At 44.7% G+C, this 20325-nt stretch overlaps 1 long non-coding RNA gene across 1 annotated transcript; it reads right to left on the reverse strand.

Moving 5' to 3' along the window:
- Positions 1–2801: 2801 nt before the first annotated feature.
- LOC146183962 (uncharacterized) lies at positions 2802–10241 on the reverse strand. The gene is made up of 5 exons (XR_014708526.1): positions 10221–10241; positions 9996–10184; positions 8218–8352; positions 6502–6590; positions 2802–2865 (listed from the first exon to the last, which is right to left on the reverse strand). It is a non-coding gene; the product is annotated as an uncharacterized LOC146183962 (long non-coding RNA).
- Positions 10242–20325: the final 10084 nt, after the last annotated feature.

A 20325-nucleotide genomic window follows, 5' to 3' on the forward strand; every position in this document is an offset into this window, starting at 1 on the left:
ATCGTCCTGTACGTCATCGTGCAACCAAGTTTCTGTGCCAGCAACTAAGTGCAGTTCGTGCAACACTGACAAAAATTCGAAAAGTTCAGGCTCATTAGCAATACTGCAGTCATTAACATTTAGCAGATTGAGTTCCTTATTGAATATTTGTCAATGGTCTTTATCGCATGAGCTGCCGCGAGTGCTGCTCAGCTTAACACGACTGTTAGTTTCTATGTTCCAGGTATAGGCTACACCATTTACTATCAGTTTGTCACGGATAAGTTTAACTTTTGTGCCTGCGTCTTTAGCGTTTTTTGCTGATTGCCACAGTAGCTTTCACAGTAACATAATACATAAATAAATAATACGTAAAGGACAAGTCCTGATTCAGAGCTGGATTTTGCTACAGCACATTTTTATCGTGGTAATGCAGCCTGAGAAAAAGGTCTTCAAGACAGGGGAAGAAATATCTCTCACATTCTTGGCAAACACATAACGTACCTGCTTGCAGCAACAGGTAGTATTAGTATTCAAAACACATTGCTCACATTGCATACAGGAGTATGAGTATGTGAACTCTGCGGGATAATGAAAGGGTCCCAAAAGTTGCAAATGCAGTAATACATTTTAAACAGTGTATTGAACTTTGCTATAAATGAATGCAATTGCCTTTTTAACTGCATAAACACTTTGCAAACATCTGCATTCTTGTGAATCACACTTTGAAAGCAGGCCGGACAGGACTCCACCAATTGTCTCCACAAAAGTGAGTGCCTAAATATGCTGGAGCCTGATACAGCAACCTTTAAGGTTTGCTAAATATGTTAGAAGTCCAATATTGGCAGCTGCAGCTTCACATGTGTTGACACTGAACGTTTCGGCACCACACAAAGCTGACAAGGCTGACACCAACAGCACAGGTGCAACGGGTCTCACTTCTCTAGTGGCACTGTGAACATCCAAGTTGCACACAATGAACACATAGTGCTGACACCAAGCACACATGACCCAAGCAACCACCGACGTCCGTTGTACGTCCGAGCTAGAGCCGAACGTCCTTTGCCGAAATTGTACGTCTGTCGGACATACGTACAACCTCCGGTTTCGGACATCCGTATTCGTACGTCCGTCGGAGGTACAGACTACGTCCGTTTTTTTGTATATCCGCATGGGAGACGAGGTGTACGTCCGATGTACGTACGGACGAGTATGTTTCCAGGACATATATTTCCTCGCTGATAAAATTCTGTTTCAACATTCACACTTGTCTTCAATGCTCGAGATGTGTCATGTCTAGTCAAAAAAAAAAAGAAACATTGGGGCCAATTGGGACCTGCAAATGGTTACATCTGGACCCAATATTGGACACCACCTCTCCAATGAATTATTCCAGTTGGATTAACCAAATGGTTCTGCAAATACCAATTGGGCATTCCAAATAGTTCTAATTGCGTCTAAAATTCCATTCGGATTTTGCAAATGGTACTCAAAATTTCAATAGAAAATCCAATTAGGTTTGCAACTTCCATTCGGCCCCTGAGATAGCGAATTGTATTATATACCAAATGATTAGCTGGTTGGCCTAAACAACTCTAGCGCATACACAGTATGGGCGATTGTCAATAATTTCTCAGTTTTCATGCCGCAATTCGTTGTATCCGTTGTTAGCGGCGATCGTGATCTTCAATTGTTACTCTAGTTGAGCCTTAACGTATGTACGACATGTACCACCTGCGCGGCTTCGCCATCCACGATGGTCCACGACCACGCCTTGGCGAACGAAAGCGCCGGATTACCTTGCACTGTGGGTCTTTACAAAAATAGTTTTTTTTTGCTAATTGAAATCCCCGCCAGTCCCCGGCGGCCAGCGGCCGTGCTGTTTGGTTGAAAGTTGCGTATTCCATCGCAGTGTGTGTGTGTGTGGGAGGGGGGTATGGTAGGTTTCGCTTGAACATCCTCACATGAAACCCTTATAAAAATGGGAACATCCTTTAAGTTCAACATGAACTCAAAAAAGAATTGGCTACTGACTGAATTCACAGTGAATTAACTTTCTGTGACCATCCTGTGAATTTCCTTTGAGCTCCCAGTGAACAGACCGTTGTCAGTTTGAGTTGAGTTCACAGGCAGTGGCCAATTATTGGTTCAAAGGAAGTTCGAAGGAATGATGACTATGGGATATTTGGTGGATGTTCGAAGGAAGTAAGTTCAGACTGAAACATTTGTTTGTATGAGCTTATATTTATTTGAATAGATGTACTTCCTCTGTTTAGGCCTTGCAATTAGGCCTGCTTTCGAAGACCCTGTGACAAAAAATTGGATCACTGCCCACAATCCCAGTGGAAACATGTGCAACCGGTGACCACCCTGGCCAGTACTCCATTGAGCAAGCAGGTGTAGGCTGCAAAAAGAAAAAAAAACAAGCATGACTGCAATGAACAAGCTAGAGTCCATCCAGCCTTCCTTAGCTTTTGTAAATTAAATATACAGAGCACGGACAGTGTGAGTGCCATGCAGGCACCACAGCATTATGCATTAAGGCAAGCATTATGGCCCTGACCATCACTGAAAAGTCAGCTGTCTGGACAATATTTCAGAACGCTCTTGCATCACAATTTCAGAACGCTCTTGCATCACATGCACAGGCTATGAGCTCAAGGACTTACAGATAACAACATCCAATTTTAGGCAGTCCAGTGCCTTTTTTGGAGCTTCCTTGTGGGCATTGCAGACACGGTCATAGAGTGAGCTTTCTTCCAGTTCTTCGGGTGAGAACACAACCCGCGCCAAGTTACACGCAAACCTCGTTGCTTGATTGCCCGCACTGAGTTTCATGCGGTCAACCAACTGCTGGTTTACCATAATATTGCTGCCAATGTGCACCTGCAAAAACAAAAATCAAATATCAGCACTATGACCAGTATCATAACATACAACAATATTCCTTGATATGCAATAAGAAAATGAAAGGGCTTTACAAACAACAAAAAACTAAGACCAGCTTCAGAACATTCAAAGAAACCCCAAAACTAATAATTAAGGTCATTTGTTTTCAAGTAAAAATACGCATTCAAGAAGCCGTACTTTAACATGTACAACAATGAAGGCATACGAAAACCATTGGATGTTTTTGACACCTTCCCGAGCGGTGATCTAATTTTGAATGATGCCAAACATCTTTTAACATTTTTATTAGCGTAACCTGACAATTCTGTACTATGTATTTAAAGTAACTAGCCAAAAAGAGGGCACATAATGCCCCGCAAAGGAATGAGCGCTAATAGTGCATTGCTATAGCAGAAGAAAAAACAAGAAATAAAAGATTTTTTAATGACCTAATTTATGCTTGCAATTAAACAATAAAAAAAAACAATTTTAAGTCAGAAAATAAAGGGAGTTACTCATCATTAACATTGCAAAGGCCATTAAAAGCCAGTTTAGACAGCGCACAGTGCCCACATTGTCACCTCCTGTTTAAAAATACTAACATCCTTTTCATACATCAGAAGCTCAACCAATTAAAAAAACTGCCAATGAAGGTATAGTAAAAGCATGCACTCCCTGCTCTGTATGTGCTACTTTGAGCCAACATTTAGTTTCCAGCTTGCACAAGTAGCTTTCATAATTTAACCCCTCAAGCGCTTTGGACAAGCAGCTCGTCCTTGTAAAGTTGCCCTCAAGCCATTTTGGACGAGTGTAGCTTGTCTTTGCAGGATAGTTCCTCACCCTGAGAGTTTTAGGCGAGTACAGTGCTCCTCTGTGGCTTAGGTCATGCGCCATTTGACAGATGGCACCACTGACCCGTTAACTGTTTTTTGTTCTACTGCTTGAAAGGCTTTTAAGCAGCCTTAATGAGAAAAATGGTGCCTGGTAGAGGCAATGCATGCACTGTTGGCCCGTCATCGCGGAAAAGAAGCTTTTCTTCATTGCCATCCTCGCCATCCGAAGATGGCTCAGACACCAATTTTTGCATTGTTATGGGAAGCGAAGACAACAGTGGTGATGACATGAGTAGTTCTTCCGACGAAGATGATGACAGCTCAGAAGATACTTTTGCGAGTTCTGTGTCAGTGGATGAAAATTGACAACATTCCAATGAAACCCCCTGGGCTTCTGGTCTTGGTCGTCCCTTGTAAGACATTTCCAGTTACCTCACTATATGTTACTCGACTAGATTGCTGCTTATTGGCGGGCAGTTGATTTTTCACGTAATGAGCAATAAACTTCACTGCGCTCATTTGACTTAGTTTCTGGTTCAAACATTTTTGTCTCGGATCAGTTCAGTTCAGGCGTTCAGTCGTGTCCGACTCTTCGTGACCCTATGGACCATGTCACGCCACGCTTTCCGGTCTCTCACTATCTTCTTAACATCACATAGCTTCATCTGCAATGCCTCGAGAATGCCATCTAACCATCGCGTTCGCTGCCTACCCCTTCTCCGGCGACCCTCAACCTTTCCCAACATCAAATCTTTCTCCAGCGACTCCTCTCTTCTCATCAGATGACCAAAGTAGCTGAGCTTTAACTTTAAAATTTGACCCTCCAATGAGCAGTCAGGGTTTATGGTCGACAATATCGACTGATTTGATCTTCTGGCAGTCCAAGGAACTCTTAAGAGTCTTCGCCAGCACCACAATTCAAACGCGTCAATTCTTCGGCGGTCAGCCTTTTTCTCAGTCCAACTCTCGCATCCATACATCACAACTGGAAAGACCATAGCACGGGTTATACGGATCTTGGTTGGCAGACTAATGTCTCTGCTCTTTACTAGGTGGTCAAGGCTAACCATTGCTCTCTTTCCCAGAAGCAGGCGTCTCCTAATTTCATGACTGCAGTTTCCTTCCGAGGTAATCTTCGAGCCCAAGAAGAGAAAATCTGTCACAGCTTCCACTTCTTGTCCCTTGATGCTCCAGGACTTGATAGGGCAAGACGCCATGATCTTCGTCTTTTTAATGTTCAGTTTAAGCCCAAACTTCTCACTCTCTTCTTGTACGCGCATCAGAAGTCTCTTAAGTTCCACTTCACTTTCTGCCTCGGATACCTCCTTTTTATTACAGTACCAATAGAAACCAGCAGTAAAAATAAAAACCAAAGGGACACTTAAGCTCCGCCTCTAAGGGTATGATGCGACCAGTGTAGGCTACCACCCAACATATAAAGCCCTGCTTTAACCAAGCTGTATCAGCATGTCTGTGTAGCCTAGGTGTAGCAAGCCTGACTCAGCATTAAAGAGCACTGGAATGTTGATTCGTATTTCCCCTTCCCACCTCAAATGAACGACCGGAGTTAGCAGGTCCTCCTAACTTTTGGATATCATGTGGTCTCGTAAAGCTACACAAATCATCGAAGAATGTGTGTTCAGCCATGCCACTTGCCAGCGCCATGCTCTTGATGTTTCGCTCACAACACAGACAACAAATTTTCTTGTAATGGGGCCTTAACGATATTGTAATTTTAAGACATTTTAGCTGAAATCTTGAAATAATAGTGCTCAAGGGGTTAAAGTGAAATTGAACTATTGCTGGATCAGCTTACGAAGCCACAACTCCTTCTCAAAGGAGACCTTCCTGGCAATACCATGGTGGTTAATTGTCTTTGACTTGTCAGAATGACATTGCAGGTGGCTGTCAGATGCAAGTGAATTATCTGCACATTAGCTTGAATACCATGACGACTGGCCCAAGTCGCTTGCTAAAATGCCTCATTAGAGGAGCACCAGCAGCGTCATTCGAGTTGTAGTGCAAAAAGATGGCCTTCCGAGATCGATAACCTAAGAAATTGCTGAAAATTGGACAAGCTAATGGAAATCTCTTTTCTGATGAAAAGGGCTTTGCAATAGCCCAAGCGAAGTATGCTCAACAGGAAGCGTAAACAAAAGTAACCTTGCACTTCCGATCACTACAGCTTTCACAAAAACTCTTCCAAATCAAAGTACACACGAATGAAGTAACAGTCACTAAAACGAAAGGAAGCAGTTGGGATTTTTTTTCATGGTTGTTCGACGAACCTAAGAAATAGCACTGTCTTTTGTCGTTTCTGTTAAATTGACATTAATTTAAAATATCATCATGCTACTAATTATGCAGTCTGTGAGCCCAGCCTCATAAAGAGCATCCCGGACACGGCAGCCGCTTTTCAGTGGAGGCAAAACGCAAGGTGCCCGTGTGCTCTGTGTTGTCAGTGCACGTTAAAGAACCCCAAGTGGTCGAAAATTCCAGAGCCTTCCACTACAGTATCTCTCATAGCTTGAGTCGCTTTGGACATTAAACCCTTAGAGCCAACCAATCATAATGAGCATTGCTTCTTGCCTATCTCTGAATTCAGTGACTGCTGACTTCATTCACATGGATAATGAGCTCCTCGTTTCCCTATCCCTGCACACTTCTCAATGGAAGTGCATGACTTATGGCAGTGCTGTCATAAAGCTAGAATCAAGTTCCTGCGTGACCCTTAAAAAAGTTTCATTGAGAAAGGCAGTAATGAAGACAACCATGCAGACACTAGACTAAAGCAACTAACCTGAGCCTCGGTTGGCGGCACAACTGCTTGTGTTGGACACGCAGTATTATTAACGGATTCCGTCAGCTGATTGACCAGCTCAGCAACATCTGAAAAAAAAGGGAAGCTTAAACAAAACACTATTCCATCACTAGCAGCAGCAGCCCATGTAACATTCACCACAGGAGAAAAGCCTTTTCTTTGCCCTTGACTGTATGACCATTCTGCCACCAAATGCGCCATTCAAAATTTAGCTGCTAGTCGCTGGCATCCTTCACGCACTCAAGGTGTCCTATCAGTGGTACATAATCTAGGGGATGCTGAGAGCAATTGATGAAGCCAATGCTGACATCCCACTTCTGATCTCTCTGTTCGCTGTGGAAATACCTGGATTGAATTAACTGCGGAGGACGTTGTAACTACAGTGAAACTGACAGGAGCTGCTGTTGCTTAGAATGAATTCATGGGTGCGGATGATGATGCCGAGATAGCTGTGAGCGCTTTAACAGAAGTTAGTCAGATCACATCCCTGAAACAGTTTGTCGGTAGCAAGGGCCTTGAAGAGGTCAGCATGCAATATGCATGTATGGCGGCAGCAATACGCCATACATTTGGACAAAGGCTGACACTCGAGTGTGTAGCTGATACTCGATAGCCCATGCTTCACCTATCTAGTGTCTGTCTTTCGTATCGACATTTGCTAACATGGTGTAGTGACCGAGTTAAGTTAGGCAGATTGCTGAGCAAGGTGCCGAGCTTGCACAAGCATAAATTTCTGTTGTGAAAAAAAAAAAACGCCACCTAAGTGACCAAAATGGCACAGGAAAATGAAGCGCACGCCACAAGGACTCTGAGGTTCAAGACGGGACGAGGCCACATATGATAATTTCATACAAATTTAGAGTTTTTGGTGTCCCTCCTGCGGTTATTCTAGATGCACCTCATCATTTGCAGGAGACTCCGAGGTTAAAATCTGAAGCACCATGTCTAGGTCACATATGTAGCAGAGCTGGGAATCAAGGGTTCTATTCAGATACGTCGTCCACAGTAATGCAAGAGCACCACAGACCTGCCGCAGCCATCTAGCTACAACTTATACCCCGTGAATATGTTTGAACCAAATGCAGCTCTCCGAGTTCACTGGAGCGTTGTTGTCACCGACCACTCCAGAACAGAAAGGAATCCGATCCCGCGCCTGTTTTTCGGCCTCGGCTTGAGCAGCACAAACCAGCACAGGTGCTCACCTTGAGTGGCATTTGTTTACCATGCATTTTCATGCAGCTATCACATACGACAACAGGCTCAATCTCAGATGCATGCCGATCCCAAGCAACGACATGTGACACGCAAGCCACTGTAACACAAACAAAGCATGCTTGCAGAGCAGGAGTGACAGCATTTCCTCTGCTACGTGCACTGCAAGCGTGGTGGTTGGTGGCGTCATGCAGCAGTGCCACGGTGTAGCTGAGCACCACAGCACACCACCTATAATGTGTTGCAAAGACTACAGGAAGAACACCGATCCTAATCCTCAGTGTTGGGGGAACTTTATTGCAGCAACATAATCCTACTGGTGCTTTTACCAGGACGTGCTACAGACCAAGAGTGCTTGTTCATTTAAGAGTTAGCACTTAAATTTTTTATGCTTTACGTAGCATCTGGTGACACAGCAAATAATTTGTCTCATAGCAATGGAGATCAGCATTCCAATGGCTTCAGAAAAAAGTTATCACATACCAAGCATCTGACGTGCTTCATCTCTTGCGGCCTTATATTTCTTCATTTTTTTGTAGACTCCAGTTCATTCTCAAGCTCCAGGACTCTCTTTTTTGCATCTGTTGGCTTAGACATTTTGTCACAGGTGCAGTTTTCCTGCAAAACATGTGACAAGGTCTATTCACTAAATTGTATTTGCACTCAAATGCATTAAACAAAAATGATTCTGTATAATGCATTGTGCAGATATCTGGTTCCACATATTGAGATCAGCAAAATAGTGACCAAATGAAGACCACTGACAAGAGAAATGTAGCATGGAGACTGTTTAGGGTTCAAAGCAACAATTCTTAAGGAGGAACATTAGCCCTAGAGCAAACCTTGGCACATAAAAGGACATGGTAATGTTTAACTGCGAGCTGACACCATCCAGCATCACTACTGCTCAAGTGGGCATTCTGCCAACTTGAGCAGTAGTGCGACTGCAATTACTGTGGGCAAAATAAAGGATGCATTTCCACAAAAACAGTTTGAGCTTCCACGCATACCGTAAAACATAGCCACTCTTTGCTTTATGGTAGGTTAATTCATGGTGTTTTATGTCCCAAAGCAACTTAAGCTATGAAGGATGCCATAGTGGTGGGCTCACCTGGGAGTTTTTAATGTGCAAATGACATCATACCGTACACAGGCACCTTGCATTTCACCTCCACTGAAATGCGGCCATGAATGCTGGGATTGTACCCATGTACAGTCGTGAGCTTTAAGAAAGAGAGCATGCGATCCCGTGGCAGATAGCCTCATCTAGAAGTAGTGGCAAAGTGCAACGGCAGCATTGAAAATGAAGTGGAGAGAGCGGTGCCCTTCCACCTGTTGGCCGTACCCTATGCACTGGGAGCAACTTTTACATCGGCAGCTAAAAATCATTGCAGCATTATGCTGTTGGTAACTGATATCACTGCTTGCTTTGCTATGCTCTGACCTAGCAACCCAGCGTAGGCTGGTAACTCAGGCAAAAGCGGCAGCCCAGGCCACTGGAGTCTTAGAATGGAGACTCCACACACTGCCTCTCCACCACACACACTTTTTTTTCCTTTTTTTTAATAAAGTTTTCTCTCTCTGCGCGAAATCTGAGGAATGGCTGGTAGCGAAGAAAGGAAGCATGTTTGACGCTTCAATAAAAAGAAACAAACAAATGAATATGAAAGTAAATGAATGCGACAACACGTTAGGCGCTTTTATCTGCTTAAACTTCAGTCGCCTGCAGCTGTGGAAACGTCCGTTTCGCTGCTACACTACCAATTGTCTCGGAACGAGCACCCTGGGCATCTTTAAAACTTGTTCTAAATCAGCTTCAATAATCAAGGAGCTGCCCTCCTCCATGCCGCACCGTTCCGAAACGACGGTGCGGGCAGGGTGTGTTTTTTTTTTTTTATAGAGCCCAAATTGGGAAGCCTACTCCTGTTATCACGAAACACCGAGAATTGCCATTTGCTGTGTAAACAGGGAGAATCAGGTCCACGTAACGACAGCAGCCGCGTTTATTCTACTTCTTATTTCCGCAAATTCAGTTCATTATGCATTTTTGTTTTAATTTCACGTAATTCCGGGAATCAACTGTCTACCTCTTTCACCATGTGCACTACTGTCACCTGCCGGTTAACACAATGCGGTCGTAATGCGGGCATGTAAACGACTTCGCGACACGACTCACCGCGAGTAGCAAAGGAAGGTGTTTCACAGGTAAACATTATTAGGACACGAAAACGAAAAGAGACAAGAGATGTTTGACTACTTACCCACTCCGAGAATGAACGTAGGAGAGTACGACCCCTCCTTCCACTGGACATGTAGTACTCCTTGGTTTGGAATAATCTTCCAGTATTTTGGATTATCCATCAGTTTCGCCTGCAGTTCTTTTGATTGTAGGTTTCTTACAGGGTATACGTCCCACTTCTGAGCGGTCGCCCATTTAACCAAGACATGATCTGCCATTTGCACTACTCACGCTAAGAAAACACGACGAACACAACGAACGCGAACAATCAACTTCCTACGGTCATGAAACACATAGTGAAGCATGCCGCCGGCTGTTTTCACGAAAACGATAGCGCTAGATTCTCAAGCGCCATTGCAAACTTTTAAATGCATTTTTGCAAACTTAACAAACTTTCAAAATAAAACTTATAATTTATAAACAACCTTAAACGTTTGTTTTTTAGTAGTAATATGTGATGCGTAACAAAACACAAAATAATTTAAGCAAATTATTGCCACAAGCAGCTGCAGCGCCCTTTTTTTGCTGCGGAATTCTTGTGGTGCGTGTCAATCTTCATTGGTTTTACTCGCCGTGAGAACGTTGGTTTTACTGGCAGTATTCGTAACCTCGGCTGCGGGGGCTTCTGTGCGTGGTGGTACCGACGTCGCTGTCGTAATAATTGCTGGTCTTTAAACTGTGATAGGAGGTAAACGAGCTTGACTTTCGTGAACAATGTGACATCCGGTACTAGGCACATCGTGAAGTGCATTTAACTGCAGGCTTTTGAAGCCGTTATTGATGATGCTGCGGCAACCGCCTACCCGTCGAACGCACTGCAAATGCCACCACGGTAAAAGCGTACTTGCGCGACGTCAACGTCGCGCCGTACCGAAGTGCACTAAATCACGACGGAAGCAGGCCGCGCTTGCTAACAGCGTCGCTGCGAGCCAAGAGTTGCCAGGCTGCAATGCCGACGCAAATACTGACGAACCCTGCCAGCCCTACGCCGAGCTTTATTGCGTACCGTGTCAGAGTGCTGAAGCAGCGGTCACGGATGTACCGTCACGCGCATGCATCGCCATCGAACCAGCGGGCTGCGAAAGCGATGAATTAGAACCACCTGGCATTCTTTAACATGTATGCAAATTCTTGAATGTATTATATTTGATCTTAAAAAATTCACAGGGGCAAGAAATAGACCAAGTAATGCCACACACACAAAAATAAGCACAAGAAATGAATGAAAAGAAAGTTATCTTTACACTTAAGGACAAAGGAAGGAAGGTGGCGAATATTATTGGTCCTTGTGGGGTGACTATGAAGAAACTTGCGCTAAAAATAAGATCTAGCGCATGAAAAAAAAAAAAAAGCATGGATTCAATATAAAATGAAAAAAAAATTAAAATGATGTTTACTTGCACAGCAAAGAAGCGAATGCGATTTTGTATATTTTGATAAATGTATAATTGGTTTATTCAAGAAGTTCAGAAGTTAAAAAAGTGCAAGGGATACTAATGAAAGAAAAAAAAACGAGAAGTATAGCTGAAAAGAAAATTGAGCTTCGTATGTTTTCGCTTAAGAACAAAAAAAAAGAAGGTATGATGCATAAAGAGTAAAGAGAACTTACTTTCTCTTTACTTGAGGACAAACAAAGGAAGGTCATTATTAATATTGCCAAAGAGAGCCAGTTTAAAAATGAGCTTCCTTCTGTCAAAAGAAAGGAAAGTCTCAACAAGGTGAGCTCAAAGGAAACTTCCTTTAGTCAAAAGAAAGGAAAAGTCTATAGGAAGGCTGTTCAGGAAGCAAAAAAGAAAAACATAGTAAGTAAAAAGGAAAATTCGATTTTCATAGGGGAAGGGTACCTATTTAAAGAAATTAACAATATTCAGTAAAAATATAGTGTTAACTTATTACGGCCAATTCATTTCTGCGCATGAATGTTTCTGCCGTAGTTTCGTACCAAGTGTTTCTGTGCCGCCATTGCCGGCTGTCGTCCAGCCGCCGCGGCTCGCGGCAGCAGTTTTTTTTTTCCGTTGTGTGCGGGTGCACGCAACTATGCTCGAATGCCTTCACCCATCTGTCTGCACTGCAAGGACAACAATTGCGCAGTTGTGCCAGTTCCTAGTGTGAAAGGATTACCCCCTTGGAGTAACACTGGTTCACGACGATAACACATCAGGACGGACGACTCCGGCGAAAGCGACCGCGTTTGAAAGTTAGTACTGTGATCGAGCTTCGTGAAAATCTGCGCAGCGAAAATTGTATGAATATGTAACAGCGCAGAGAACCTACTGACAGATTTCAACGCGAGAGCATTAAGGAGCTAGTTACACCGAAAACCAGGAGTAATCGGCACGGTGGCGTCCTTGTATGTCGAGTGAGTTGGCTCTCCCTCTCCTCTACGCAAACTAGGAAATTGCTGGAGGTGCTATCGCGTTCCACTCTTGCAATCTTGCGGAGCTTATAATCAACTTCCTTGTTTTCGTCAACCAAGGCGCTGGGTAAACAGTTGGTCGTCAAACATGTTTTTTTTTTATATGCTTGCCTTCGCAAGTGGCATGCTCTGCATTTTTCAATGCAAGTTGCAGGTTGCGAGGGCACAGTCTGCGCTGCAGTGCATTACAGTGATAAAATGCATAACTGCTCCTGTACAATGCGATAAGCGATAATCGCCCAAGCTCGCGAGCTTGAAAGTTGTGCACCACTACAAAAAAAAAAAAAATTTCAGATAGCGAGTGGCCTTTTCTGTGCTTGAAATTATTGAAGTGCGTTATCAGCTTATTTTAATTTAGGTATGGCCTGTATGATACTGCCTTCTGAACTGTTTAGCTTATTTAGCTTTATCCTTGAAGCATTGCAGATGAATCTATATGATAATCGTAAGATAGCGGGTGCGATATAACTGGCGTGAACTAAGGGAAAGGAGGGCAGAACCTCGCTGATATTTGAGACTGCTTGTAACAAATGTTGTAGGGCAGGTACAATATGAGAAATACTCAATTTTCTTGTTATTGGCCTCCAGAAAACCTCCAGTGAAGGATTATGCTGTGCATGAGCTACAGGCTATTTACTAACCTGTTTTTTTTTCTTTTTGCAGAACGCTGGTTGCTTCCACTTCATCACGGAAGATGGATGTGCGCTTCTAGTTTTATGTCATATTGAAGAATTAGACATTTTACTAAGCTGCTTTTCTATTTTATTGCCTCGTCGGAGCGAAAAAAGCATGCATGCAGCATATATGCGAGAAAGATCCGGGAACGGACGTCCACTGGCTGTTCGCGGACGTCCATTGGCCATCCGGAACATCCGAAACGGATGGCCACTGGCCGTCCGATGGATGTCGGTGGTTGCTTGGGGAGCAATCAAAACAATCTGCAGTTAGTCTCACTTCTGGTGACGCTGTGAACGTCCCGGCTGCACAGAATAAGCACGCAGCGTTGACACCAAAAGCATCGGGGACGTATAAACATCCAACCATCAACGGGCTACTTGCGAGCTGCTACCTGAGATGGCAGAACAAGCGCTGTTTGAAAAGCGCAAAATCACTGAAGCACTAATGCGAAGACGATCAGTCTGTTTGTGCACGCTCTCAGATGCAGCCCCGCACTAGGATCTCGAAGAGAGTGCTATGGATGGCGCCCACGACGCGTTGGAAGCCTCCCAAAGCTTTGGTGTATTCATGCCAGGCACATCAACAAGACGTACGTGTTTCACTTGTGACACACATTTCAATTGCTCTTGATTTGGAACCTACATGTAGCGGTACGAACGCATGTTTGAGCGGCACGCCCCATTTTAGACACTGAGCGGAAAGAAACAGGCGATTAGCAAGCGACTCATGCGAGGTTTGAAACCGGCAGCTCGTGCCGCGTTCAGCCGTAGTCACACCACTAAAGGCCCCCGTGGGATATACGATGCCAGTACACACAACAGGGAAAACGAAAAAAAAAATATGTGCGTCGCAACAACTACGACGAAAAATACGGCAACCAAGAAATGGCTTCGGAAATACACCATCAATTATTCTCTATCGCCCGGTATCATAGAACCAACAAAAAGGTGATGACGAGCAACACTACGTTCCGCGTACTATTATTTTTTTTTACTGCATTCACCGTTTAATACACGAGAGACGTATCATAGCAAAGCACCCGCGCAAAAGAATGGCGAAAATGTTCAAGCTCACCTCAAGCCGACGAAGCCAGCGCGACTCGCATGGCAGTCCAAAGAGCAACGGAAGAACGTCGACACAAGTTCCAGGTCACTAAACAACTCCGAGAGGACGCGTTTCACCTTTGCATCAATACGAAGGGGTACAGAAAAACTTAGTTGCACGTTTTCCACGTTCGAACGGGTCTATCATGTGCATCCAGCCGTAGCAGCCGCACTGCAGCCATTTTCAATCTTAATAAAGTTTGCAGTTAAGACTGCCTGAACGATGTCTTTTCCCTCCGTCTTAACCGCAGTCTTAAACGCGCACAGAACTTTTTGCGCAAGCGACCTAAGCCGTAGGGAAATCTAAGCTAAGAACGCTGGCCATAGGGACATACAGAGCCAACCGAGATAGACTTGATGCCTGCACAAAGCCTATGAATGAGCTGGACAGTCACGTCGTTTGCCGCAATATTTCACCGAGAGGTGGCAACGCCATAGAAGTAGCGGCTTGGCTTGACGTTCATATACGCGTTTTTGTTTTTGTTTTAACCCCTTGCCTTTCTTGCGTTGTTTTGTCAAATAAGGATGTGCGCGCCGCTTCTCGGCAGCTTCACAAAATTACTGAAACTGCACTAAATCCCGTCGTCATGTTTTGGGAGGCCGTAAAACTAAACAGATGGTCACTCGTTGTGTGTTTATCGGCGTGGTGTGCGTTCGCTGACGTTTTCTCGTTCGTCGAATGCCTGCGGAGCGTCAGTATCGCGTGCTTCCCGTTGCAGATCTCCACTTGTGTCGTGAATGTGCTTTCAGGGACAGGAAATATCCCTGCGAGATGGAGCTGCAGCTGCGATCTCGCTTCGGCAGGGTCAGCATCCGTTAACCGAGCCCGACTCATCGCAGTCATGCGTTTATTTCATACTGCCTAATGCTTCTTGCGTTAAAGTTTTTGCTACCGGCGGCTTTCTCATAAATGCTAGTGAACCGGTCGGCGTGGACGAGTCGACGGTAAGCCGGGCAGTAAGAAGAGTCGTTGTCGCACTGAAACGGAACGCCGCAGCCTGGACACGGTAAGAGCCGCCGTTGTCATTTCACCCATTTTGCCTATTGTGATGTTTCTTGGCCAGTAGAGTCAAGGCAGGAAGAAATAAAAGAAATTGTTTTAAATCGTATACCTTTATTTAGCGGTTGTTGTGATAGACAGGGCCCATAGCGGACGTTAGCGACAGCGAAGCAACATTTTCAGGAACGTTTATTTTTTTCACTTATTACGGTCATTAGCGCTTATTGCCTTGATCGAGCACAACGGTTGACTAAGTCAGGTTTATAGTACCGATTGCGCACCTTGACGGGGTTTGCATCATACAGGGTCTACAAGAAGTTTTTTTTTTCTTTTTTTTTGGAAGGCTTGCCATGGTGGCATAGAATGAGGCTGTCTTTTAACTTAAAGGGAATCATGTAGTCGTTTTTCTCTAAGTAATCGGAGCAAGCTCCGGCTCTTATTTGTCCATTAGCCACAAGTGTAAATGTTCCTCCTGTGTAGCCGGCAGTCGATCCAACTGCTTTTAGTCGTCTTATTCTTGACGGCTGCATTCCTGGGCATGTCCATAAAACGTGGCGAAGATCCATCTCGGCAGCTGGCCTTCGACATTTAGGGCATGTGCTCTGCACTGCATCCTCTTTAGAGCCCCATCGGCACGTCACCGATGGAGTAAGGGACGACAAGTCTTGCTGCGCAATAGCATACGCGTGGAATTCAATCTCGGTTTTGTGCCGCCACATGATTGCCTGCAACTGTAAGCGATGAATATGCGCGCCAGAAGTGATATAGGCTTCCTGCTTTACAGCTGGCCATCCCAGCATGAGGTGCCGGGCTGCATGAGCGACTTCTGTGCTGCTGGGGGTTTCCCTGGCATTGTGGGCGCCATCGATGCCACTCATGTCAAGATCCAGGCCCATGAGCTGTATGAGGAAGCGTACATATAAATAGGCATTTCTACCACTCCATCTTCGTGCAGCTTGTGGTGGACAGCAAGTGCCAGATCCTCGATGTGGTCGCAAAGTGGCCCGGTGGCACATATGACGCACGAGTGCTCTCACACAGCGCCCTCGCTCAGCTCTTCAAACCGGGCACTTACACCGGCATCCTGCTGCAGTGGCTATCCATGCAGACTTTGGCTCCAGAATGCCGACATGTGCGGCAAAAAGCGATACAGCGCAGCTCACGGCACCACCAGAGCAGTGATTGAAAGCTAGGTGCGCAGCACATTCTAAATATTGGATTGCATGGTATCCCGGACACTGACCGGTTGTGGATGTCCGTGTTGTTCGAACAGCTTGGTACAGTTGCAAGTGTTGTTGAGCGAACAATGTATGGTGAAAGAAATTGACTTTGATGTCGCATTTGTTTACTAGTTAAATAACACTGCAGTTAAATAACTTTGGCCAAGCCTGTGGGGGCGGGGGAGCTTTTCAGCAAACAAATTATGGTTGGGTGTCAGTCAAGCTATATTTGTTGAATGACAATATCAATATTTACTTAGCATTTAGATTTGTTCAAAAATCATAGCATTATTTTGTCATTTGAGCATGATATATATTTCCTTAAATGAAGGTTTCAAAATATTTCCATTCTATAATGGTGCAAGGGTATTTATTGCATTACATTGCACAGACACGTTCACAGGGTGTGTGATAGCCTGGAAGAACAAATGCTCAAAGCATACATTCCATGTACAGCATATTACGAAGCTGTCAGTTCAATAAACCACAGGTTACTCAGAGCAGATGTGGCTTTATTTGAAAAGCATCATGATGGAGAGAAAATTTTTATTATTCTGCATATGCATTCGCTTTGACTGCAGCAACTTGCGTTACGCGCGTCACCAACTTTATAGTGGCATTGCATAGCCCACTTACCATGTTTTTTTTGTAGGACAATAGGGCAGCTGAAACGCTGCTTCCATTCCCTCCATGATCAGCAGCTCATGTCACTGGACCATGTGTGGACCAGCATCATGACGAGGTGCTAACTCCACGTGTCCCAGGAGTATGCGTGCAGCATAGGCAAGCACATGGAAGTGCAAGATGAAGTGTCTGTACATGCTTATCCTCACTGGGGTTATAGATTTATGCTGCGCAAAGACTTGGTGCAGCAAGATTTCTCCTGCTTTAAGTACAGTTATGTGAAATAAATTATGCCTGTGCTAGTCACTGAGTTTAATGTTTTCAGTGGGTGACTTCTCATGACCGGATAACTATGCAAATCTGCTTATTTCATTATGTGCTACGTCTGTCTTGTATTGACATCCTGAAGCCTACGCAAGAGTGTGCATTGAAATATTTGCGGTTGAGCTGTTTAACATTGCAGTACATATAGAGCATAACAGATGGAGCATAAACATAAACATCATTTTGGTTGTAAGATCCAATTCGAGACATGTAAACAGGAGATTATATTTGAGCACTAAGCTTAATGTGTACCTGCAGTGGAGTTACAGTGGCTAGGGTGCTCGACTACTGCACCCGAATATGAAGGATTGAATCCTGGCCATAGTGGCCACATTTCGATGGAGGCAAAAACATAGGCGCCCGTCTGCTGTGCAATGTCAGTGATTGTTAAAAGATTCGAGGTGGTCGAAATTTCCCTACCTCTCCACTACTGCATCTCTCGTAGCTTGAGTCACTGTGGGATGTTAAGCCCAATAAATGAAACCAAGCGTAACCTTAACATCGGTTACACCAAGAGTTGGTTCAATGTGGTAAAGTATGGTACTTAACAGATTACAGATATGTTTCTAAGCTGTGAATTTGTTATTGTAATACCTACAATATATATTTTGCTAGAGTCTGTGCAGTAAATTGTTAAACATGCAATATGTTTTTCCATCACTCAAAGATTGCCATTTTGTCAAATACTTGCATGGCATCAAAGTGCAATGGTAAACTTTGGGAGACTTGGTGAATGTATTGTTACGACCGTGCATCATCCGCACTTGCGCGCTCTATTGTTCGCCTGTGGGCATGGATAAGTGCTGTGGATATGTGCTGTTGGTACAAGGGCGCTAAGTGAGCCTGTTTCCAGGAATCCTTTTGTGTAAGCCTGTTTTGCTTTGTGGACACCCTGCAAATGCCAAATTGACCCTGTCAAGAGAACATCTAGAAAAACACAAAGAAATGTCCCCCTGCGGGAAATAGCCGGAAGTGCTTTGGTTCAATTGTTCACCCTTCCCGTCGAGAAGCCCTATCGTCCAGTGAGGAATGCCTACTGTCCAAAGGAGACGACAGAGTGACACGTCCGCTGACGTGCATGACAAGAAAGGAGCATGACGCATACGGCCATTAAATGATTTCCCGGGAATGCAGGAAAGATTTGCAATTGTCGAAAATGGAAAATGCTGGGAGCAGAATGTGGCGCGCACGTGCTTGGGTTTCTGAGAAGGAAATCCACTTGCTGGAACCAGCCTATCGTTTCTTTGCTGAAGAATAGAAATGTACCTCCTCTCCTCGCTGTTCCCAAGCTTTTCCCGCCAACTAGTGATCACGCCCAACGAATCAATGCCGGACCAGTCAGTGCCTCAGACCATCAGTGCAGTGATGTGTTCGATTGGATGCCGACATCTGAGGGGCGTGCCCTGGAACTGGTTGGTCAGCATCTTCAGACGGGGGCTGGACATAGGAGGTTTTAAGGACATTGCAGATCACGAAAAGACGCTCTGAGCCCTGGGTAAACGGCTCATCCAGATGCTTCTCGCTATGAACTCTTTACACTTCCCCTTTTGTTAATATACCCTTCTTTTTCATGTAAATAATCATGTAAATAAGTTTTCTCAAAGTGCCATTAAACCTGCTTGTATATATTTTACCAACTTCGAAGATTCAATCCTTCATGAACCCGGAGTCTCTGCACGCTACCAAGTGAAGGCCGGGTCGACTTAGCCCCAGCGTCACGACAACTGGTGGCAGCGGTGGGATCTGAATCTACAAGCCACAACATCTGGTGATTGAAGGTGGGATCTGAATCTACAAGCCACAACATCTGGTGATTGGAGGTGGATCTGAAGCTACAAGCCACAACATCTTGTGATCGGAGGTGGCATCTCAAGCAACAAGCAGGAGCAACAATCGGCCAACAAGAAAGCAGCTCGGAACATCGATCGCATGTGTGGGTGAGTGCTTGGCTTTTCTTCTGATGTGGACCAGGTTCTAGAACAGGGTTAAATTTTAGAACTGGTAAAAAGAGTGTGGAAACGCCTTTAGGTTTGGTAGTTTGCACAGTTGTTTTGGAAGTAGCCGACACTCGGAGCGATCATGGACCTACAAAAGCTGCAGAAACCGGAACTGTTGCAATTGTGTGAGGAATTGGGAATTGATACAAGTGGTTTGGCACGAAAACCCTTGATTATAAAGGCAATCATTGATTTGGGAACCGATGATGAGGAGCTCAGTGAAGCATGGCACCTCATCGGACAAAAAAAGGAGGAGCAGCTCAGACAGCAGAAAGAGCGGGAAAAAGAGGAAAAGAGGCGTGAGCGTGAACTTGAGAGGGAAAAAGAGGAAAAGAAGCATGAAATTGAAAGAGAAGCAAAAAGGCTGGAGCTAGAAATTGAGCTCCGGAAATTAGAACTAGAGTTGAGCAAGAGGTCGGGCAATTGTCCCCAGTTAGCGGTACCTCTTCTCAACAAGGAGGCAGATTTCAAGATGTCAAAGTACATGCAGCCATATGTGATATCAGGGGATATCGGTCTGTATCTGGCAAACTTTGAGCGAACCTGCGAAAAACTGTTCTTCCAGCGAGACACTTGGTCTCAGAGATTATTGACGGTTCTGCCCTGCGAGGCAGCGGAGGTTGTCGCGCGGCTAAGCAAGGAGGACGCGGACAACTACGAGAAGGTCAAAGCTTGCCTTCTGAGAAAGTATAGGCTTAGCGCCGAGGCGTTCAGACAACGTTTTCGGAACGCTACTAAGTCCAGGGACGAGAGTTACCCTGAATTCCTGTACAATTTAAGAGTCAATTTGGGCAAGTGGCTAAAGAGCACAGATTCCTACAGTGATAGGGACGCTGTAGTCGAGCGAGTTCTTTTGGAGCAGTTTTATAACTGCCTCCCAGAAAAAGAAAGAAATTGGTTACAGGACCGAGGCGAAATTAAGTCGGCAACTGAAGCTGCCGAACTTATTGAGGAGTATGCTTCGCGCCGACAATTCAGCAACCCAGCAGT

This window comes from Amblyomma maculatum, chromosome 7 (assembly GCF_055883805.1).
Source record: "Amblyomma maculatum isolate TAMU_Amacu chromosome 7, ASM5588380v1, whole genome shotgun sequence".
NCBI classification, from domain to species: Eukaryota; Metazoa; Arthropoda; class Arachnida; order Ixodida; family Ixodidae; genus Amblyomma; species Amblyomma maculatum.